Source organism: Atractosteus spatula, chromosome 16, assembly GCF_055471065.1.
Source record: "Atractosteus spatula isolate fAtrSpa1 chromosome 16, fAtrSpa1.hap1, whole genome shotgun sequence".
Taxonomy (NCBI): domain Eukaryota; kingdom Metazoa; phylum Chordata; class Actinopteri; order Semionotiformes; family Lepisosteidae; genus Atractosteus; species Atractosteus spatula.
Genome location: NC_142721.1, coordinates 6700790 through 6722207, shown reverse-complemented (window position 1 = coordinate 6722207; position 21418 = coordinate 6700790). Strand labels below are relative to the sequence as shown.

Sequence of the window (21418 nt, the reverse complement as noted above, 5' to 3'; positions counted from 1 at the left end):
AGGTTATATATACATTGTATTTTATTGTAATAATGTATATTCCAATTACATGTCCTAAAACAAATAAAGAGAATGATCAAACTCAACCAGTAATATAAGGTTAAGCTAGATGAATATCTACAACATCAAGGAAAACTAAGTACATTACCTTTTTAATAAATAAAGAACAAAATATGAAATACCACATATACTGCATCTAAAAGATATTACATTTATACTACTTCATAAGACTCATACTAACTCTCAGAGGATGTGCATTGAAAAACCCTTCAGCGGTTTAATAGAGATACCTTAAAATAAGTCTGGGACTCCCAAATACACTCTCCTTCCATGTTTCTACAGATTACTTGACAAAACAAATATTTCAGAAACAGTAAAGGTCCTTCCTAAGTCTTGTAATTGTTTAACCCTAAACGCTGTGCCTTCTTGCACATTTCTCTTCCATGTCATCTTCAAAATTCAATCCAACACAGACCTCAAGGAGGCTTAACTGATTCCATATTTGCCTTGGAAGGTTCATTTTTGGGGATGAGCTGGGGCTACAAGCTGATAATGATGACTATTTAATTAGAAGCCTTTCGCAGAGCTGGCAGCCAGACAAACCCCTCCACCCTGCTATTGGCGACCAATGAATTCAGCTTCATCAAGGCAAGACAGACTCCCCCCAACCAACCGCTGCCTCACCCTAGCCCCACCCCTCACACAGCACACAAGGCAGTCTCTGCCTCTGTAAGCTCCTTAACACTAGAGCAGCCCTGCTCCTTCAGCAGCATGAGCTTCAGCTTTGAACACTCACAAGATGAAGTAGAAAACATCACTTCCAAACCTTCATCAAACCTTATCACTGCGGCCCAAAACAGTTTTTTTTTTCCCTTATCTGCAAAGATTACTATCATCACTTAAAAAAAATAGCAAGTGAAGTGTTTATACAGGTTACTCCAGTGAGGTGTATCATGTTGTTTGGCTTTTGAAAGTTACTGTTTTCTTTAAAAGAAAAGTTGTTCCTTGCACAAATAAACATGAAACACTGTGATTCATGGTTTGCAAACAAGGGTCACAACATTTAAGAAAGAAATCCTTCATTCATGTTCCAGTTATTCCAGGATTTAATTCACTATACATACTAGCTCTATTTTGTGCAGAGTCATAGTTTCAGTTTCTGTTGCTGTTATGGAGCTCTGTGCTGTAAGTGAGAGCTTTCAACGGTAGGTCTAAAGCATGACCACTGGAGGTTGTTGGAAAAAGGCTGGTGTGGTTGACAGCACGCCAGAAAAGGCCCCCTCTGAGTTTCATGCTTCTGTAGACTTGGTTACTGGCACAGAACTTTATTCTGCATGTTGTATGCGGGTGTTCTGAGTACATGCGCATGGTCATCATTAAGACAGTCAGAAACAGTGACTCATGGGGAATACAAAGCAGGTAAAACCACATGCCTGCTCCATATGATTACTGAACATATTTTTCTTTGAAAAACTTTTTACAGCAGATGTATTTGCTATATTATATTTATTCCTGATCATCTAAGATCTTCTCCTCAGAACAGCAGGTCAGTACACTATAAGATAGGAAGCCGAGGTAAAGCCAGTAAGGCATAAAGATCTCTATGCATGCATGTTAAGTATTGGTGTTCAATGTAGAATAGAAACAATTTAAAACAGACTTATGCATTTTTACTTTTTCAGTTACTGTGCAAGGCTTTTAGGTCTATGAAATCAATTATATTCTTTTTAACACTGTGTTCTAAGCAACAAAAGCAACTTAAGACATACTGTACTGTATGTCTGCTCTATAAATAAAATATTAACAATACATAAATAATAAAATAATGGACTAAAATGTACAAAATAAAACACAAACTGTCATGGCAGTTCCAAAATCTAAAAGCATTCAAGCATTTTGCTTAGAGATTTGACAGCGTATAACTAAATGAATAGCAGATATCAGGGGTAGGAAGGTGTAATGACCCAAATCACTACAGAAATGTGTGAGCTTTGCTCTGAGCTGACAGTGAACCAACATTTTTTCATGCAGCCATGCAGAGAAAAGTTAGCTAGCCTTCTTATACAGAGTACAGGTCATAAAGCACAAAATGAATGTGTGAGTGCACCTTTGCGAGCGTACATGTATGCCTATATATAAGAAAAACATACACATATATTCAAAGAGTGACAGAAAAAGAAAAACAGAGAAGTCTGAGAGGGATTAGGTGTTCATCTTTATTAAAAAATGAAACAAAGCAACAGCCTGCTTTACACAATGGGCTCACAATCTCACCGTTTGCAGCTGAAAAGATTTCTTTGCTACAGGAAAAGATGATAACGTCTAGTTAATCTGTCCTCAAGACAGAAGGTCCCTTACAGCATCTTTTATATGATTACTTGCGGTCTGCATCACTCTAGTTAAGACTTTCAAGTTTCCAGTAGAAAGAAATATACTGCCTCAGTGCAAAAGCCTTTGTCATAATGACATATAGTTGCTGGATCAAACATCATGACAAATCAAGGCTAATACTGAGTCTATGACCTCTGAGAATTTAAAACTTATTCACCTGGATATGCTATTGATGCATACATTCTGGGAATCTTTATAAAAAATATTTTTTGACACAGCTTCAATGTCTAAGACTTGTTGATTGTCTAGTGCATGACAAAGCCACAAATTTAGCAAAACTCTCCTGAATTACTTTTGCAGTCATCAACTTCTTAAATTAAAACATTTAAACATTTTGGACTGCAAACCATTTCTTTCTAAAGGGCTGATCTGCAGCTTCAAGAGATATTTCTTAAAACTGTGGAATATTTAGAGAAACTGAAGACATATGGCAACAAGTATTACGCGTTCTGTTACTTCTGTTGTGCTACGTGTCACAGCAAGAACTCTTTCTTTAGCTCTGCATCGATTCTGCCCTGTTTAAAAACCTTTGTTTCTAAAACAAGTTCCTTTTTTATTGACTGACTAAAAAGCAAGCGGATGAGTTTTCATTTCATTTCAATTTGTTTTCCACTTACGTTAAAGTACAATAGTCACATTTTCCGAGCTTCTTACATGGTGTTTATTCATACTGTGGTTAATATGTGCTGGCACATACCACGAAAAATGTCCTTGCTTTCACAATGCCAACATTTTGGCAAAAGCAGTAGCACTTTGTCATGTGGAATACATTTTAAATATATTTATTTATATCTTGATGCAGCTTCTTTATAATAGGAAACCTTGATCTGCAGTGGTTTGCTGTGAAATCCGTGATAGCAGAGAAGAGAGAAGGGTTGCCTTGTACACTCAGAGCAATAAAATAGTTGTTGATTTGTTAGTGGATTGCATTTGAAGAGGCTGACAGAGGATGCTTAGTACAGTCTATTCATCAATAAACAAAGAGAAAGTGGACTGCTGTATATGCTTTATAGTAACATTAACATGATTAGCCTGAACACTCTTCATGTAAAGAACCGAGGAATGAAACATCAACATCCTCTTTACTAATGACTGCAAGGACAAGCTGAGTTCCTAGAAGAGCTGTGAGAATTAGATTTTATATACTGCACCTATGCACACAATGAATGCTGTTCAATAGAAGTGTAAATTGGCTGGTGCTTTTTTATTAATTTCAGCAAAAGAAAATGCACAATGACATATCAATGCATTTTAATGCCCGCTTGCTTTACCAAGAGCAGTTCTTTTCTATCTCATGCCTCATAAGTGAAATCACTTACTGTTCTTTTGCACTGATTTCTTTCTGACGCACATTTAAGGCAAAATCATTTAAAACTTCATTGTGTCACTGCAAATATAAACGAGATCAGGAAACAAAAGACCTGGTTTGGAGCAGCAGAAATATTTCAGCTTAACTACTGTCATAACTTCAGCCACAGCATTCTTCCTTTCCCATTTTTTTTTCCTTTTTTCGCTTTAATGTGTTTTTGGCAGCACGAATTCTAAGTTTCCACACAAAACTGTGGGGAATCCAATTTTGGCTTAATATTTCCCAGCTTTTCCATATAATGTTTAAGACTGTTTTTAGATACCTTCTTGCTTCCACAGATGTCTCCATATGTGACCCATTGTGTCAACATTAAAACGATCTCCCCCTGCTCTGACGTGCCTCACACTGACTCCTGTAGCCCAGCGATGGACTTGTGGTTTTGACAGATTACAGAGCTACGCCTAATTAAAATAAAGGAAGCTTAAGTCAAGAATTCCCATTGCAGCTCACATTTCTGAAAGGAAAAGCCACTGTTAAAAAAAGAATCTTCAATAACAATCAATATGCATACATGATACACATCTGCTTTGAGACTCATTTCCATCTTTAAAATCCCTATTTCAGTGTTTCATATACTGTACGCAATAAGGTGAAGGATCCGATGCCACAACACAAATGTCACTGTATCGTTGGAGACTGGTCTGCAACCAGCGATTATAACATTTTGATTTCTCAGGCTCCTGGAAGAGCATTTGTATTTTTTTTACATTTTCTTTGAGACCTGGCAATTTTCATCTCATTGTCGCTGTTTTAAATTAATGTTATACAAAAAAAAAAGAACAGCAGCCCTGAAGGGCATTTTTATAGTTCTGGATGGAGCACTTGTATATTGCAGAAACCAGACGTGCCAGGTTTTGTTTTTCTCTGCTCCTTAATGTACAGCACTGGTGTTATGTACAAGGCATCTGTTTGAGTGCAATAACTGAGATTTACTTCTGACTGATAGCAGGGGAGTCACTTAAGTGGAAGTGTCAGTCACCAGGCTGTTTTCTTACTGTAATATATCCAAAAGTCATTATTTAACAGGAAGCAGACAAAACCAAGAGCCAGAATTCAGCAAACAGTCCTGAATTTGAAGGACCTTGAACTCTAAAAACAAATCAAGAGAACTGTCATGCTGTTTCTGAAACATGTGTTTACCAGACTTAGTTAATTAAAACATGAATTAAGACTTCATGACCAAATCATGGGCAATTTATGGATTCTTGCAAAATTTTGAACAACTTTACCGTTAAATAATGTCCTTTGAGAATTATTTGGCACCATGTCATTCCTGGAGTACTCACACGGACTGAAAATAGACCACACAAATAAGCTACTGACATGGAGAAATAAATGTACAACATGTGTTTATTAAACATTCATTGTACATTTATAAACAACGGTTTCATACTATATAGCACTTTTACTTTCAGCAGTGTTAAATCCTTCTTCTCTTCTCCTATAACGCAGATGGCGAACTGCTCTTAATTCCTCTGTTTCTAAACAGTATATTACCGGATAAGATAAAGTAGCCATGTGTCTCACACTAGCGCAAGAAAATTTTAAAAATTTCATCTCATCCACATTCTACTGCCAATTTCTGCATTATCAAGAAGTTATTAGAACAGCACTTGAGCTCATTTTTTCATACCTACCTGACCCGTTAAACTAAGACATAATCTCATGCAGGGCAAAAGATATGAACAGGAGGCACCAGGAATGTTTTGAAGGGAGGTGTAGCAGTGTTAGAAGAGTTGTGTACTACACCTCCCTGGATTCACCCCCAACCTTGCAATAAGAAGTCAAGTGGAAAGTCCGCTATAGTAACCTTTTGATGAAAAAGCACTTTGGAAGCATGCTCACCAAGAATTTAGAGAATCAAGTAAGAGATCTGGTTTTTAATATTTTTAGGGAATCATCAAACACATTTGGTTAACATTCTAAAACTCACTGACGGTCCGAAAGTAAAAATTAAAATTCTTCTATCACGTTGGTGCAACAATTGAGCGGTCGACAAAGCAAGTTGCCTCCTATATTATCCTTCTTCCATAAATACAAGGAACGATCGCATTTACTAATTCCTCATTGTTATTTAGTCAAATTTCAAAGGTTCATCTTATTAGTAATATATATCACAATCCTATCCTGAGTAAATAACTTGAAAAAAGTAGGGGGAAAGGCATACAAAAGGAGGAAAAAGTATAATTTAATTTTTGATGACCTAAGGCAATTGTTAGAAAAAGACTAGTACACAGACTGTGTGTGGTTTTAGGGCACAACGAATAATACATCATGTTGAACTGCAAGCTCTGTGCATAACTAAAAACAATTACATTAATTAAAAAAAACACTTAAGAAGTTACAGTAGAAAATCTGAAATGTAGGCCCTGTATAGGACAATATGGGTAGCTAAGACTAGCAGGATATAGATATGCATCAGTTAGCATATTTTCACAGTAATTACGGCATGAAAAAGGATTATGCTATTATTCAATAATGCCTGAAAATGATGGGTGTTTTTTTCTGAGAATTCCTATGCTTTTCATTTTTCCCACTTTACTGTCACTAAATTTCACCTGCACATTTGCAGGTGCTTTTTGCCCTAGTCACATTACTAGGAGTCACATCTTCAATGAGCAAACATTACTTTACCCTTTGTCTTTTGGTCATTTAATTAAAATTCACAACTTATACTATAATGCTTAGTGATTCATAACTATACTTTAACAGAATATTAACAGATTATTACACTTTGTTTAAAAAATGCTCCTATCTGCATTGCCATAAAAAAGCCATATGTCCATCTTGAATACCAATAATTTTAGGATTATGGACAAATGAAATAAGAATATCACCTCATTCTGATGTCTTTATTTTGCATATGCAAACTGAATGGTGCTATGTAAAAATGCATTTATAACTATATTATTTCTGCTCCCTGTACTACGTGCATTATTAAGATGCTGTCCATTGTTAAAGAATTACAATTTAAAAATAATACTTCTCATAGTTTCTGTCATTTAGTTGTAGGTGGTCTTTTTAAAAACTATTCATATTATAATTCGTAGTTTCATGGCATATTGGATAGCCATACAAAATTGTACATGACACAATATGAAACAAGACAGAAATAAAAGAACTTTGGTATATGGACATACTGTTGAGCTGGTTCTGCCTGTCTTGTAACTAAATGAAACATCCTGATTAAATTCCCAAGCTCCTTCTTTTAACAGAAAAATGAAAAATAAAAGGCAGGCTGAATATGCACCTATCGTACAATAACAGAAGCTTGATGAAAAATGCTACATCTCTCTTAAAAATGCAACTTTTCTTGAGAAGGTAGCTCAACAGCTCCCACAGGATTTAAGTCCTTTCTTTTCTTATCAATTCACATTTTCCAATGAAGCACAGAACCTGTCTTTTGAATATTTAGCCCTACCCCTGTGTGTGTGTGTGTGTCTCTCTCTCTCTCTCCACTGCAGCTATCATTTTTACTCTTGGAAATTTCAATAGACAGTATCAGCACTAACCTATGACTGCCCTGTCAGGCAATCTTTGATGTCACAGCATAATGACTCCTGAAAGAACAGCACTAATACTTAATGTAACATGAAACCAGGGCCCTGCAGTGGGGCTGTCTACTGTCAGGAACAAACAGTTTCACCGCTGCTCTCTGGAGCTGACAAGAGTGAGAACTAGCAGGGTAGCATCCTCCTCACCAATCTAGCAGTTTAAGCATCAATAGACTTTGTGTTCCCTGTACGCGGGTTTACTTACATTCAAACACAATACACTGGTGGAATCCTTAAGCACGGGAAGTTGTTCACTCAGTGCACAGCTCTGAATGTACAATGTGAGAAAATACATCAAACTTGTTCAGCAGAAGCTGCAATGAAATGAAACTCATAATATCGCTACATCTCCTTCTTTTTTCCTTTCCTTGGATTATTTAGTATTTTAGTTGAAATACTGTATATGATGAGGTGATAAAATGTGCTAGACTCAAATGTATTGAAGGGGCAAGAGTGCTTTCTATTAGCACACAGAACCTTAAATCAAGATTTCTAGTGTCCTCTTGTAAATCCTTATGTCAAATCATGTTATATCAATTAGTGACCTCAAGTCACTTCTACATGTAATAAAGTTTGTGATCCATCATACCATGACAGTTCTGCAATGCAAACAGAAACAAAGATCCTAAGATTCCCTCTACAAAATGATCGGCAAGTGTCGGCTTTGATGTTTGAAGTACATGTGTTGTCTTGACAAATATCTTAAAGGAGCAAAATATGCACTGTAGATTGGCTTACTTAGTCACAACTTTTCAGCAAATTTTACATTGAAAATCTGATTAAGCAAGCAGATGTAAGCCAAGCTGTCAATCACAGCTGTACAGTTCATTTTTAGACTTTGTATCTTAACACTGAACTAATACTGACTTCTGGGATACAATGGGGTTACACACAAATCTCATGACATAAATAAATCCTGTAATACCTATGTGAAGAACTACCAGCTCATCATCGTCCCCATGGAATTCAATACTGGAGGTTCAAATGCAATGGACAGACAACACACTTCTTTGTCCTTCCTGTTACCCTGATGTTAATTCATTGACCAACAAAAACAATAGGATCCAATTCACAGAAATTAAGTGGCAGGACACTGAAAACGTATTTTAACTTGGATAAATCAAAATATTTAGTTGAAGTGATCATGTTTTGAAACGACAATGTGAATCCAAATTTGGTCCATCTTGAAAGAATGGTTTTTGACAGTCAGTGGTCTTAAAGTTCTAATGTTCTTTACAACTTTATAGTCATAGAATTTTATATATTTCCAACTTTATAGTCATATAATTGTTATACATTCTTTATTCTTTATGCATTATTGTGCTTAATGCTAAATGCTATCATTTTCATGCATCTTATCTGAACCAGAGTTTTCTCCTGCAGAAATTCAAGGTGCTAGTAGTGTCTATCTGAGTGGAAATGGAGCAGACAGGAAGAAAATGGTTTCAGTCTCCAGCTGAACAATGCAAAGAAAGGTGTGACTTATACTGTAGCTACACACATCTATGGCAGCTAGATGTGGTATACTGTACTCTTACAACATATTTGGCGAGGAAGAATTAAAAAGTGAATTTTTACATATAATGTAAGTAAAAACCCATAAAAGGATATCAAACAGAATGAGATATAAACGGTGCCAATATGAATACCGATAATACACTTCTTTTAAAATGACTTTCTGCAGTTTAGCAAGAAAACCTAGAGTATGATTTCAGAAAGAAATGGATCCAAACAATCACAGCTAATGATTTCCAAATATAAATTTATTACGTATAAATAGATTTGAAAGATATTTCCACAGAGATTTAGCCACCGAAATAAATTATGTAGGAGACACAGTTCCTTTTGGATAAATTAAAATCATTCAAGTCTTTGCCCACATCAGGAAGCATGTGCATTGTTCTTCTGCACAACACTCCATAAGCACTTACACAATACATACAGTACACCTGACGACATAGGCAATGCTTATCAGGCTGCTGTTTTAACTTGCTTATGGTACATAAAGGCACTGTAAATATCTCAGAATCTCAATTCAGGATGCATATTAAGGTATAACTCAAACATACACACATAAGGCATTATATGCATTATTGTCACTTGTCTTTTATTTCATTTTAGAGTTTTCTCATTTCATGAAAAAGCCACAAAATCAAACCCTCTATGCGTTTCACTTTTAATCAAAATCTCATGAAGGAGATCTTCCATTTCCTTAAAAAATCATTTTCAAACCTATGGGGTTATTTTTGAAATCCCAAAATAAACTTTGTTAATGATTAGTGAAACACATCTAGACATCCTATTCAAGACTAGACTGACATCACTGTGTTCTTCTGTAGCTACCTTGTCTACAGCTCTGTCTGAAATTTATTACGTAGTTACACATAGCTTTAACTCAGCATTTTTGTCTCAAAAACAATTTATTAAAGTTTAATATAAACAGACAATTTTTATTTTGAAATTTTCATGGTCTCTTGTCAATCCCTTTATATCGCACAAAAACCCGACCCAAGGGAAAAGACGATCCGTAACCAATTGAGAGATCACAAGGCAAACACTGTTCTGCGGGTATTGTCTTTGAGAAGCATTTCTAGCCTGAGCTAATCTTCAGATTTCCTCACAAGGATTTATGCCATTTCTGCAGGGCCATTGAATTCATACTAAAGAACCCATCCACAAATAAAAATAATACATTTAGGAAGGGAGAGAGTGTTGTCTTGTTTATTAATTCTGCAATTAGATAACACACAACACAGTGAATTAAAGAACTCAAAATCCAGCTGGTCTAAATGTCATATCATTTTTTTTTTAATTTGACTTCTTAGTACTTCATTGAAAAAAACATTGCAAATCTGCACTGACAGTGTGACCACCTACTGTAGCTTATAGTGTTGTTTACACAATCATAATAAATTATCTTCCCAATTATGCTTCTTGGAGCAAGAAACAGAAAGGAAACAAAAAAGGAAAAAAAAAACAGCAGATGCAAAAAAAGCCACAATGAGAGGTTAGCTGAAGAAAAATAACTTCGTCTTGAAATGGTTTTGGCTGGAAGACAAGTCATCCACAGAAGAGCGTGGACTGGCATAAACATTTGTACAAAATTATAAGTATATTTCTAGAAGTATGCAGGAGGTAACCGCCCGCATACTGCACAAGATCCCAGTAACACTCTGCTTCAGCGTTGTGTGCGCAGAGTCCAAACCACTGCATTTTAATTACTGCAAGGCTTCAGATATATCAGCTTTGATATGGAAATTCTCCCCCATCTTCATATTCGCCACAGAAATCTTTATCTGATTCATAAAAAAATAAACAAGACTCTAATTCCAACACCTGATTGCGCTGATTAGACGTTCCAAAAAAAATATGGGCTGCGAAGAAAAAACAACAGCTATTGCATTTCAAATCAGAAGAGTAAAAAGATGTAAATCAAAAGATGTATACACAACAGTGGCGATGTAGCCAACGCCACCACTCTTGCACCTTACAAGGCACTCTCGAGTAAATAAGAATTTGCAAAACAAGATGAGGCCAGTAAAAAAGAACAAAAAACATTTTTTACAGTGCTTCTTTGAAAGCACACTGCTGGTTTCACTGCAACTTGTCATAAGATCCCTAGAAATTCCACCAAGGACAAAAAGAAGCTCAACAATTCAGACACTACTACTCTATCTGAGGGTCTATGTATCCTGAACAACACTCCTAATCAACCAATAAAAAATGAACTTATATTCCAAATTGCCTGAATTACAAGAGGGTAAGTGGCAAGACTTTGACATTAAAAAGTGGTAGTCATGTGGTCTCAATTTACACAGTAAGCACAATAACCAAAATGTAAGCTGAAGGGCCTATTCTTAGAAAAAAAAGAAATTGGTTCCAAGGTTATAAAAAACAATGAATGCCCTTAAGAAGAAACAATACATTTCAGCTTACAATGTGGTTACAAGACATGCCAAACTATATTACTATGTTAAAAGGCCTCGTGTGCTGCAGATTTCTGCTCTTTTCTTTCTTGCAGCAAGACTGCAATTTGGGTGTGTTGTTAAGCCACAGATAAGTATAGGCTAGCTAATTTGTACTTACTATGTGGAAAGAAATACTTAAGACTTAAGTTAAATGTCTATTTGTACAACAGCAGCCCATCACAGTTTTTTTTAAGATATTAAAAACTGTCCCTAGCTCAGAAATTACAATGCATGCCCCCTTTCCTTCTGCTAATGTACAGCTGTATTACTGTACTGAAGCTGCTGCTGTCTCAATATTCCTGCTGTCTACTCACATTGTCTTACAGTCTTAGCCCTGGTCACACCCCAGTCTTCATTAATGTTTCAGAGTGAAGTTACACTTCAGGACAACAATGGCAAACAAAGTCTGCATAGCAACAAACCACTTAGTTTGAAGGTATGGTAATACTGAGAGCGCACAATCAGAGCTTCTCAACCTTTACAGAGCTGTAGGCCAGAAAGCATTGCAGCATTTTGCTTGTTTCAAAATTTCCTGACATAAGCATTCTTTCTTAAATGTCTAAATATAAAAACTAAAGGTTTCTTGCCTTGTAAAGTGACAACTACTACTTAATAGCATGTGATCAATTCGGCATCCTGTCCGAGGAAAGAGTTAAAGCACCATATTAAGCACATTGGCTGCTTTATGAACACCTTCATGAACAAAACGCTACTGTGGCTCTGCCTCTGACACAACTCCAATTATTCTTGGACTGCACTATGTAACAAATTTAACTGCTTCACTTGGAACTCAATTGTGAGTGCACAAAACATACACTGCATTAAAGTGAAAATGACTGAAATAAATATGGCTTAAAAATGCCACGTTCAAAACATTTAAAATTACTATAAAGGAAAGAATACCAATAATCATGGTGACATCCACTTTGATCAATGCTTAGGTATTCCAAAGCAAATTACCTTACACTCTGGTCAAAACAAGTCAAAACGTGTGTTACCGCATCTATCATTTTCAGCACTGCTGTTGGACAGCCTTACCTTTAGGACGACTGCTCTTGCTTGTTTCCCTTTGAGGGAATTTTCCTCATGAGGAATTTTCCTATTTGCGCACTTATAAGATTCCAATAACACAGATGGCCACAAACAGTACCTGAAATACATCACCTACTAAAGTATATGCACAATTTCAGTTTCCTCTACCTGTTCTTCTCCTTAGAAAGTTAAGTATTTTTATCACCATTTTGATATTTGACAGAAAGCAAACACTTTCAAATATCATAACAGTTATTTCACGCTGATTTTAATAACAATTAAAAGTAAAAAAACACCTTAAAATTGAAAAATGTTTTTAAAACTCTGCCTCATACAACACAAATAAAAATAATATTAGAAATAATGTTTATCAACTCCTTATAAGCTCCTTCAAACTGCTCTGATCCTAGACATTCTTGGGTGACATTCACACTCAATGTCAGTTTTAGAGCATTCCTTTAGACCTACAAACTGTGGACAAGTACTCTAAGAACAATATAGAGCTGCCTTGATTTGAACTGCAAATTTCAATACATCAATCCTCAAGTTTACTTCACTAGAAAAAATTCTAGATATACAGTAGCACAGAAGAAAGGCCCTTTGCTTTAATCCTGCAAAGGTGATGGTATCTCAGGCATACACTAAGAGATGGTCTGGCAAGCATAAAAGGTCACAGAATTTTAACTGCCCTCAAGATTCACGTGTCACATTACGTTTGCATAGTGTTGCTTAATCAGTGGTACTGTACGTGTGTCCATTAACATTAACTATGTTTCTGGAGGGCACTGTTTCCCTTTAAACATTTTAACCTTTTCTTCAATTGAAATTGTTGACTCCATTTTAAAGCATCAGAGTAAATTTCCAGTTAGAATTAAAAAAGAAAAGTTTATTTTGCTTCAATTCCAGACTTAGTCTGATAAACTATATCTCAGTCATATATAGCACATCAAGGTTACACACTACATGTTAAATGTAGTATGAGAACACGTTTACCAGAAAATATTCTCATAACAACTGGCAGAAATTAGTGGCAGTAACCGAATTTTACAAGTGATGCTTTCTACAATCATCTAATATGTTGCCGTTTTAATTATTTATCATAGAAATGAGTTTATTTGAATATCCACTGTGTGACCCTGTAGACTTCAAACACGGTGCTGTAGAGGTTTTCAAGACACGTTGAAAAACAGTCATGTTCACCAGCTTGACTCTATATTGAGCAACACGAAAAGACAAAAAAATAGATTTGTGCACTATGCAATACCACATAGTTTACCCCCCAACCTAACTTGTCTGAAAATCAGAGTGCAAACGTCTGACCAGGAAGCAGATTCTCTATATTTCAATAACATTAAAATAATTTTTAAAATAAGTGCCATGGGAAGAAAACCATAAGCTGAGAAAGCATATGGCTCACAGACAAGTAAAATGAAGATGTTAACAAAATCTGACTTCATATTTATTGTCCATGCCCATCTCAAAACTTTACGCACAAAAGCAATTCTTTGAAGTTTTACAGGCCAATATTTAGCCCTAGTCTGTCTCGTTTTTAGCAGTGTCAAGTTCTAGCTCATTACAACACAATTCATCTAGTTTAGTAATGAAAACCGTGTGCATCCACAACTCATAAATGTGCCGATCTTTAAACACAGGTATTATTACCCTTAAGATTTCCGATTGTCTAAATCAACAGATGTATGTCCTTTTCCAATGATTGTAAAAGGTCCAAAATAGGTTGTAATTTATGTCCATTACAATAAAGAAACTACCTTATCACATTTTTTAGATAAGAAAATTGCGACATTTAAAAAGGAAAAAAGAACACAAATTCTTTAGGACACCGTGTCCAGGGGATTAAGCAAGTCTGTTCATCTGAGTATTTTGATTTCAAATTACAAATTTAAATGGATTAGAAAAATGATCAAAACAACAGGAAATTAAGCTATACTGATTGTTTTGAAAAACTACCACCTGTGATTTAAATAAAATTTTAGACATTGAATCCCATCAACTGTAAAAAAAAACAATCATTTTTATTTGAATTAATTAAATTTAAAATACAAAAATTCCTTCCCACACTTTTTTCAACAGAAAATCTTAAATTCTGAACGTAAAGTTTCCCAGAAATGTTTCAATCTTAAAGTGACACAATTGTAATCCATAGTTTTTTAAATAAATCACTCTGCTCTCTGTTCTTTATAATTATTACTTTTCATCATACTTCTCTAGAAAATTGAATATAGAAAATTAAAGAGTAATAATAAAATATTTAAAGAATGAAGTCTCCATTATATGACTGCATATGCATAATAGCCTTTTAATTATATTCCGAAATTGACTTAAGAAAAAAAACAGGTAGCAAGGAATAATGCAAAATTAAAATCTCCGAAAAAATCTAGTTACCCGGCAAGACTGCTGCAGATCTAATTGAAAGAGAATTATTTAAACTTCATTTAATGCTTGAATTTTAGATTTATAAATGCGTTCTACTGATGCCAAACAGTTGTAGGATATCCCAAGAGAAAGCATTAACATTCAATTATCTTAAAACAGACATAACATCCACCCTAGCAAGCCACCTTATGATTCTGAAATACACAATATGCAAAGTAATATTAATCAACAAAACATTAAAATATGCTATTTAATCAGAACACGAAAATGGACATAAAATAATGTTCTCCGTTTCATGGCAAGAATGTCCATGTAATCTACTGTCTTTCCACAGTCAGGCTACTGTAATCTAGTATATCTCTAGTGTATATTTTAACAAGACCTTCTGTTAAAGAACATTGAGTGGTCTGTATTTCCTTTGCTCCTTGAGCTTCAAAACCATGGTCTGTATAGGAAAAATAATCACATTTTCATATATAAAATAAGGACTTCTTAGACCGGGCCAATGTTATATTGCTGTATTAAAAAATCCTGTACTTTTTAAAATAATTTCAATGGTTCTTTAAAAGTGGTAACAATAAACCAATATCCCCATCAAAACTGATGAGGCACTGAATTGATAATATAATTTACAGCTTCAAAATACATATTTTTATTATACCAATATATAGTTTTAAAGCAAACAGATGTGCTCTTTTTTTCAGAGATGCGCCTAAGAAAACCTGTAATATGAAAGATATTTAGCAGCTTACATTAAAAAACCTACTATAGTTGAGCTTACTAATGGCTCTGAGAGGTGTGTGTGCATATACAGCTAATCTTTATGTACACAGAGAGACAGGTTTATTTCACAAAAAATAAATGTTGGTCTAATACTGCTAAGTTCGACATCACAGACTACGACCATTCACATTTGATATTTGAAATAATACAGATGAAAAGTAAAAGTTTCACAATACACCAACACACGATTCATTGATCTTAGGTTACAATACGCGATCTATACAAACAAGTCCTCCACCGTGCAGGAGTACAGAGCCTGCAAAGCATGCGGTTACAGTATGCCAAAATGTTCTCCCAAATCTCTGAACTTACTGGCACCATATGCGTCAGCGAAGCGATATCGTTAAAGTCGGGACACGGTCCGGAAATGCACTTTAGTCTCCCAAAACCACAACTTACTTAACACATCCACGTGTCTATTATATTGACGCAACCACAGGGGATTATTAATATGCACAGTCAAAACTAATGATTCAGTCCATAAATCCTAGTGAATTCTTTAAAATCCTAAATAAAAACGATTCTGTAATAAAAAGTGTTAAGTTTTTCTTGATCATATTTGATTCATCATTAAGCTCCACGGAAAGCATGTATTTTTAGTTAAAATCTCAGCCTGGTGTTAGGGGATCAGAACCAACCGCTGAACACCTTGACGTTTAAGAAAAAGACAATGTGCAAAATGTTTGCATACAGTATTTTCATTTCTTTTTATACACGCTGTCTTCAAGTTTCTTAAATCACGGGAAACTATACTTTTATGAGGTAAGGAGAGGTTCTTAATTCTAATATCTATGTCATTATTTTCAGTATATGTTTAAAATGAGATTGCCCTCTTCAATAAACATTTTTGTGTTTTAGATTTTTATGCATAATTTAAGTTGCACAATGCCAAAACAGTTAACAAGGGAAAGAAATTGATAACTTCAGAGAGTCCACCCAATGGCCCGGCTTTATTTCTGATTTAGGACGCGGGATGAAACAATCGCCCGCTGGTAGCCTATCTGCAGTCCTCCTTTCTTTCCTTCAATCCATCCGTACAGACCGCGTTTAGCTGGCTAAGACTGAATAAAGTCTCCTCTATTGAAATCCCAGACAGTGCAACATATCCCTGTATAGCAATCAGGACAATGTGCTGAATTGGCAGTCTAATTATAAATGTGCCATTTGGACCTACATTGAGCTCCAGTGCCACCTTACCTTATGAGGGAACTTCAACTCACAGCTAACAGCAACTGTTCAAAACAAAATGCCATTACGGGCTCAGCTTCGCCGCGACAGAGGCACCAGCCAGAGGATTGTTTTACAAACAGCCTCTCTCACTTAAGACAAGAATGCATTATACGACACAAAGTTATTATTACAGACTGGACACAATTTAGAAAAAAAAGGAAAAGTTTAACTGTGTTCAATTAAGGTTTTATACTCCTCCTGGTAGAACAGGAACAATGTGGTGATTGTACGTGTTTGATATTTAGATCATTTCAAAAAACGGACTTACACGGATTTTAAAAAAAACAAATATTAAATCGACATTCAAATTCGACTTGAAAAGCAAACACCGGGGTCGCTTTTTATGTGCAGTGAATCAGATTCCCTACGCTCACAAAAACAAGTCTTATTAATTGCCGTCTTCGTTGGGGTACAATGTTTGGAAGAAAATACGTCAACAAGACTTCACATTAAAATTGTTATCGCCACACAGCAGGCGGGTATACGTGTTATCTGTAAAAACTGGAGTGTTTAATTTGGGGAAACACCCTTAAGAAGATGAATTATCTCATTTCTCCAGGCTGAGTTTACACTCACAATATTCCTTTTCGACCACTTAGCACCCAGATACAACACCAAATTGTTTTTTTCAAACGTCTCAAGCATCTTCACCTTGTCCTGCTTGGATCACATAATTAATCAGTTAAAAAAAAGGAGATAACACGTTCAAGATGTCTGTCCGATTAATGCGACTACTTCTGAAACAGGTACAGCTCATTACTTTTTACTGTCTCGCAAAACACTAAAACATTATTTTTAAAAATATAAATTGCAATGCGTATAAAAAAACGTAAATCACTTCAAATTTCCGGCATTCTTTTTTTTTCATCTTGAATAAATCTGACCTTTTACGATGAAATGTAAAAGGTTTAACTGTAGAATAAATATTTCTGTAATGAAACAAAAAGCATTTCAGGTGTTTGTGTTAACAGCTTTAACACGTGTTACACCTGCCTTCTAAAACAATCTCAAAGGAACAGCAAGGGCTATCAAACAATTCCATGACTTGGAAGCTCAGTTTAAGACTTACTTTGTCAAATTCCCTCTTTACAGCTCCGAAAAGCGTTCTGTCAGCTCGCAAAGGAAGCCTGGTTTGTCCAGGTTGTGTTATTGTCTCTCAATGGATCAGCCTCTGGATGAGGGCTTTATTTTAATTTATGGCTTATGCATTCTTTTAAGGTCAATTTGCGCGACCTCCAGCGAAAGTTAAGTCGGAGAATTCCCAAGCTATTGCGCCACCGCAACAAAGATCCCTCAGTTTTCTTCTTAAATTAATGAAAACCTCTGTTACTGTCTGAATTCTAACTATCGATTTTAAGAAGCAGCAATCGGGGGGGGGGGGGGACTTTTAAAAAGGGGGAAAAAAACTTGGTTAAAACTTTTTAAAATGAAAAATACTCAGGCTTGGATACCTAGCAGTGTGAACGTCATTGTCAATGAAGAGTACCGCTTTGTGGACAAAACTGAAATTGCTTCCCAACAGAAAAGATACTTTCAGCAAACTGCTCTGCACAAGACTCCTAATACACCGCTGTACAAAGCCAACTTTTATAACATTGTTCTGCAGCAACGGCATGAGGTAAAATAATTAACTGCACAGTGACCCTGTCGAGCTCTGTTTCAATTACGTTTTCTTTAGAAGTTGCCATCATTAACAGAAGGTAAACTGGAAGCTTTAACAGCCTTTCGTAGTGACAAACAAGATCGCTCTCCCGATGGAAGCACATGGAACAAACTTAATTACGCAAAAGGAAAAGTAACATTTACATGCACAGACCAAAAAGAAAACTAAGATTACAGACAGACGCCCTGGATCTACACATCACAATGCAGTACGCTCAACAATAATAGTACTTTTACCCTAATGATCACCCCGTTTCTGCAGCGTAGAACACAAACAAGGAGCAAGACTAATCACAAAGGACAATAACTCAAGAATTATCCGTTTCAATAACAACTATAGGAGAGAAAACGGAGGAGAAATTAGCTTAATGACAGCGAGCACTAGTCGCACTAGACGAGGTAAAAAGAAAAAAAAAGGACCAAAAGCAAATACAACATACAGCGGAAGAAAAACAAGGCACAACAGGTTCAGATCATTCAAGATTACCTTGTAGTAGCCAGTCTGGCAAAGATAAAGGCAGGTCCTTACGATATCCCGTTTCGGTATTTTTTTTAATACTGATTACTGATTTCAGGAGAAAAAATGAAACTAAACTCTGCTGGTGCTTCCACGGGCCATGGACAGGGGATCCGGTTCTTAACAGAAGTTTAAGTGTCACAACTGGTATGAGGTTTTGTTATAATCTATTTTATTTCTCTCTCTCTCTCTCTGTGAAACAAGTGAAGGCGATGGTTAGTGCTGTCAATCTTGGCAATCAATGTTAGCGGCCATGTCGCAAGTATTCAAAGCATTTCCCGTCGTGCAACATCATAAAGTGAGTGGCCAGGGCATTGATCTGAGGAAGGCAAAGAGGCAGGGCTCCCTCTCAGACAGGAGAGGCAAGAAAGAGAGAAAGAGACAGAGGGAGACCGGGCAGGCGAGGGAGGGGGGAATATAGCGAGAGAGAAAGCGAGAGAGAGGGAGGGAGGCACAGACCGGAGAATACAGCAAATAAAACAAACCGAGCTTTTAAAAAAGTACTTTTGGAAAATTAGTCAACCCGGAAGACAATGGAAGATTTGGGAAGATGTGATTTTAACAGGGCGTGCTAATTGAGGTTTAATTCCCCCCCTGTTGACAAGAATTATATTTCCAGGACGGCGATAATCTAGAAAAGAGTACGCATGATAATCTAACATAACCTTCTGTTAAAAAAAAAACTTACAAAAGATTCGCCAATGCACAGCAATGTGCAGGTTACACACAAAAGTGGGGAAAAGCGACAACAGAAGTGAACCAGGTTGCGCACACCAAATATGTGTTTGTTTATAAACCGGTACGTGTGCAAATTGAATTTAAACAGGTGGACAACATGAAAAATGAAAATATAATTAGGTTATAATGAGAATGCATATCCATCTCTTCAGTTGCGATATGTTATATGCAGGGACATCACATCTCAATTGCACTAATACAGAACGACCCAATAACGTATATAATACCTGTTCGATCTAAGTGAAAGTAAAATCCAGGTTTGTAAAAACTACAAACGGGACGTGCACGAAATGCGTTGACTGCAAAGTGAAGAGGCTTAATTCTCCCTGCTCTGTCCTCGCCGGCACTCGTGAGCGCTGTCTGCGCTGGGTACTGCAAGGGAGCTACACGGTCAGAAGAGCGCCAGAGCACGTAGTGCGAGGACAACTGTTCAGTAAATGTCAGAAAATAAAAACAGTGCTGGCAAAGAGTTCTTAAATAGATCAAACCTCAAAACGTGATATGGTTTGTTATGATGTTAGTAGTTAAAAGAGTGATAGATATACTATATTACACTTACGGTAGGCTATATTAGATATATAGCCTGTAAACATGATTAAAAGGGGTGTGAACAACGATAAACAGGCCTTAAATCATATGCACCCCATATGTGTATACTATGCATGCACACGTATCAGAGCGGATAATGCAAAAAATAACTAAATAATACAAATATAGATTTACGTTACTAAGCGTAGCCTAGTTGTACAGGTTTAGAGACCATTTCCGAACATCATCAAGATGGTCATAAAAAAATCTTAAACTGCCGAACAAAGACGAGAAGCAATGTGACATTACAGAGCAACTTTAATATTAGTTCAGTGCACTTTCCGATGCGGAAAATATGGATTTCAGTGGAGGCTGCAGTGGATACGTATGTGATTTTTTTATGTGCACACGCGCAAATTATGGAAAACTGGATGTCTAGTTATGTTTTTAAAATGATATGCTTTTTGATATGATATGAGTTGGTTTTGTGTTCGCGACAATTCAGACTGCGTCCGTGGAAATGCGATTTCGTGAATAGACATCAAAGTACTGTAAGTAAAACAATGTTTTAATTATCACAGGCTTTTAAATAATATTGATATGTAGTTGGTAAATGTGAACTAATTCATCATTTCATATACCCATTTGTGATGTCCTGAGTTCTTGAACTCTCCATCCAAGCACAACTTTCCTAAATAACTTTTAAATGTTAACATTACTGACAGCTTTTCTAAATTAACTTGCACTTTTTTTTTTAAATCAGCCTCAATCCACTACTTGCGTTTTACAGTCCAGACGTGGTTTAACGCTTTTTGGATTATGTGTAATGGACACAATCACTTAATGTTTGCACAAATTGAATTCCTGCAGTGAAATGTTTATAACTACAGATGTCATTTACTGTCTCTCAACGTAACTCCAGATCGCGTGTTCATACACACATAGCTGTTTCGAGGAGTGGTTCGTGCTGAAACTTTTCAATATGTGCATGAACAGTAAAATGATTGTTACTTTGCTCTAACATTCTTTTGAAATGGTCTTTATAATCTGCGTTCATCTTGAGGGAAATCGCATTCCGGTTGCAAACATCTGACCACAATCTGCAGAACTCGACCGCAGCAATTCAATTAATGCGAACGTTTGATAATGAAGAAAAAATCATTTAACCTTAAGACCTAAGTTCACACATCTGTTTATTTTACAGAAATCCTTCTTATTCTTGAGGACTGGCGTCTCATGTCACCTTACGTAT

The 21418-nt window shown here is 36.0% G+C and overlaps 1 protein-coding gene across 16 annotated transcripts in view; it reads right to left on the bottom strand.

The window, feature by feature from the left end:
• The window catches only part of sox6 (SRY-box transcription factor 6), a 200495-nt gene extending 181204 nt beyond the window's left edge, over nt 1–19291 (bottom strand). For 5 of the 16 annotated variants that reach the window (XM_088934658.1, XM_088934656.1, XM_088934664.1 and 2 more), the window contains exon 1: nt 18871–19275. The gene's annotated coding sequence lies outside the window, so the exon portion shown is untranslated. Of the gene's footprint in view, nt 1–17790; nt 17899–18870 lie in introns of those variants that run through there. The other 11 variants (XM_088934651.1, XM_088934648.1, XM_088934654.1 and 8 more) reach the window with 4 other exon arrangements.
• Nucleotides 19292–21418: the final 2127 nt, after the last annotated feature.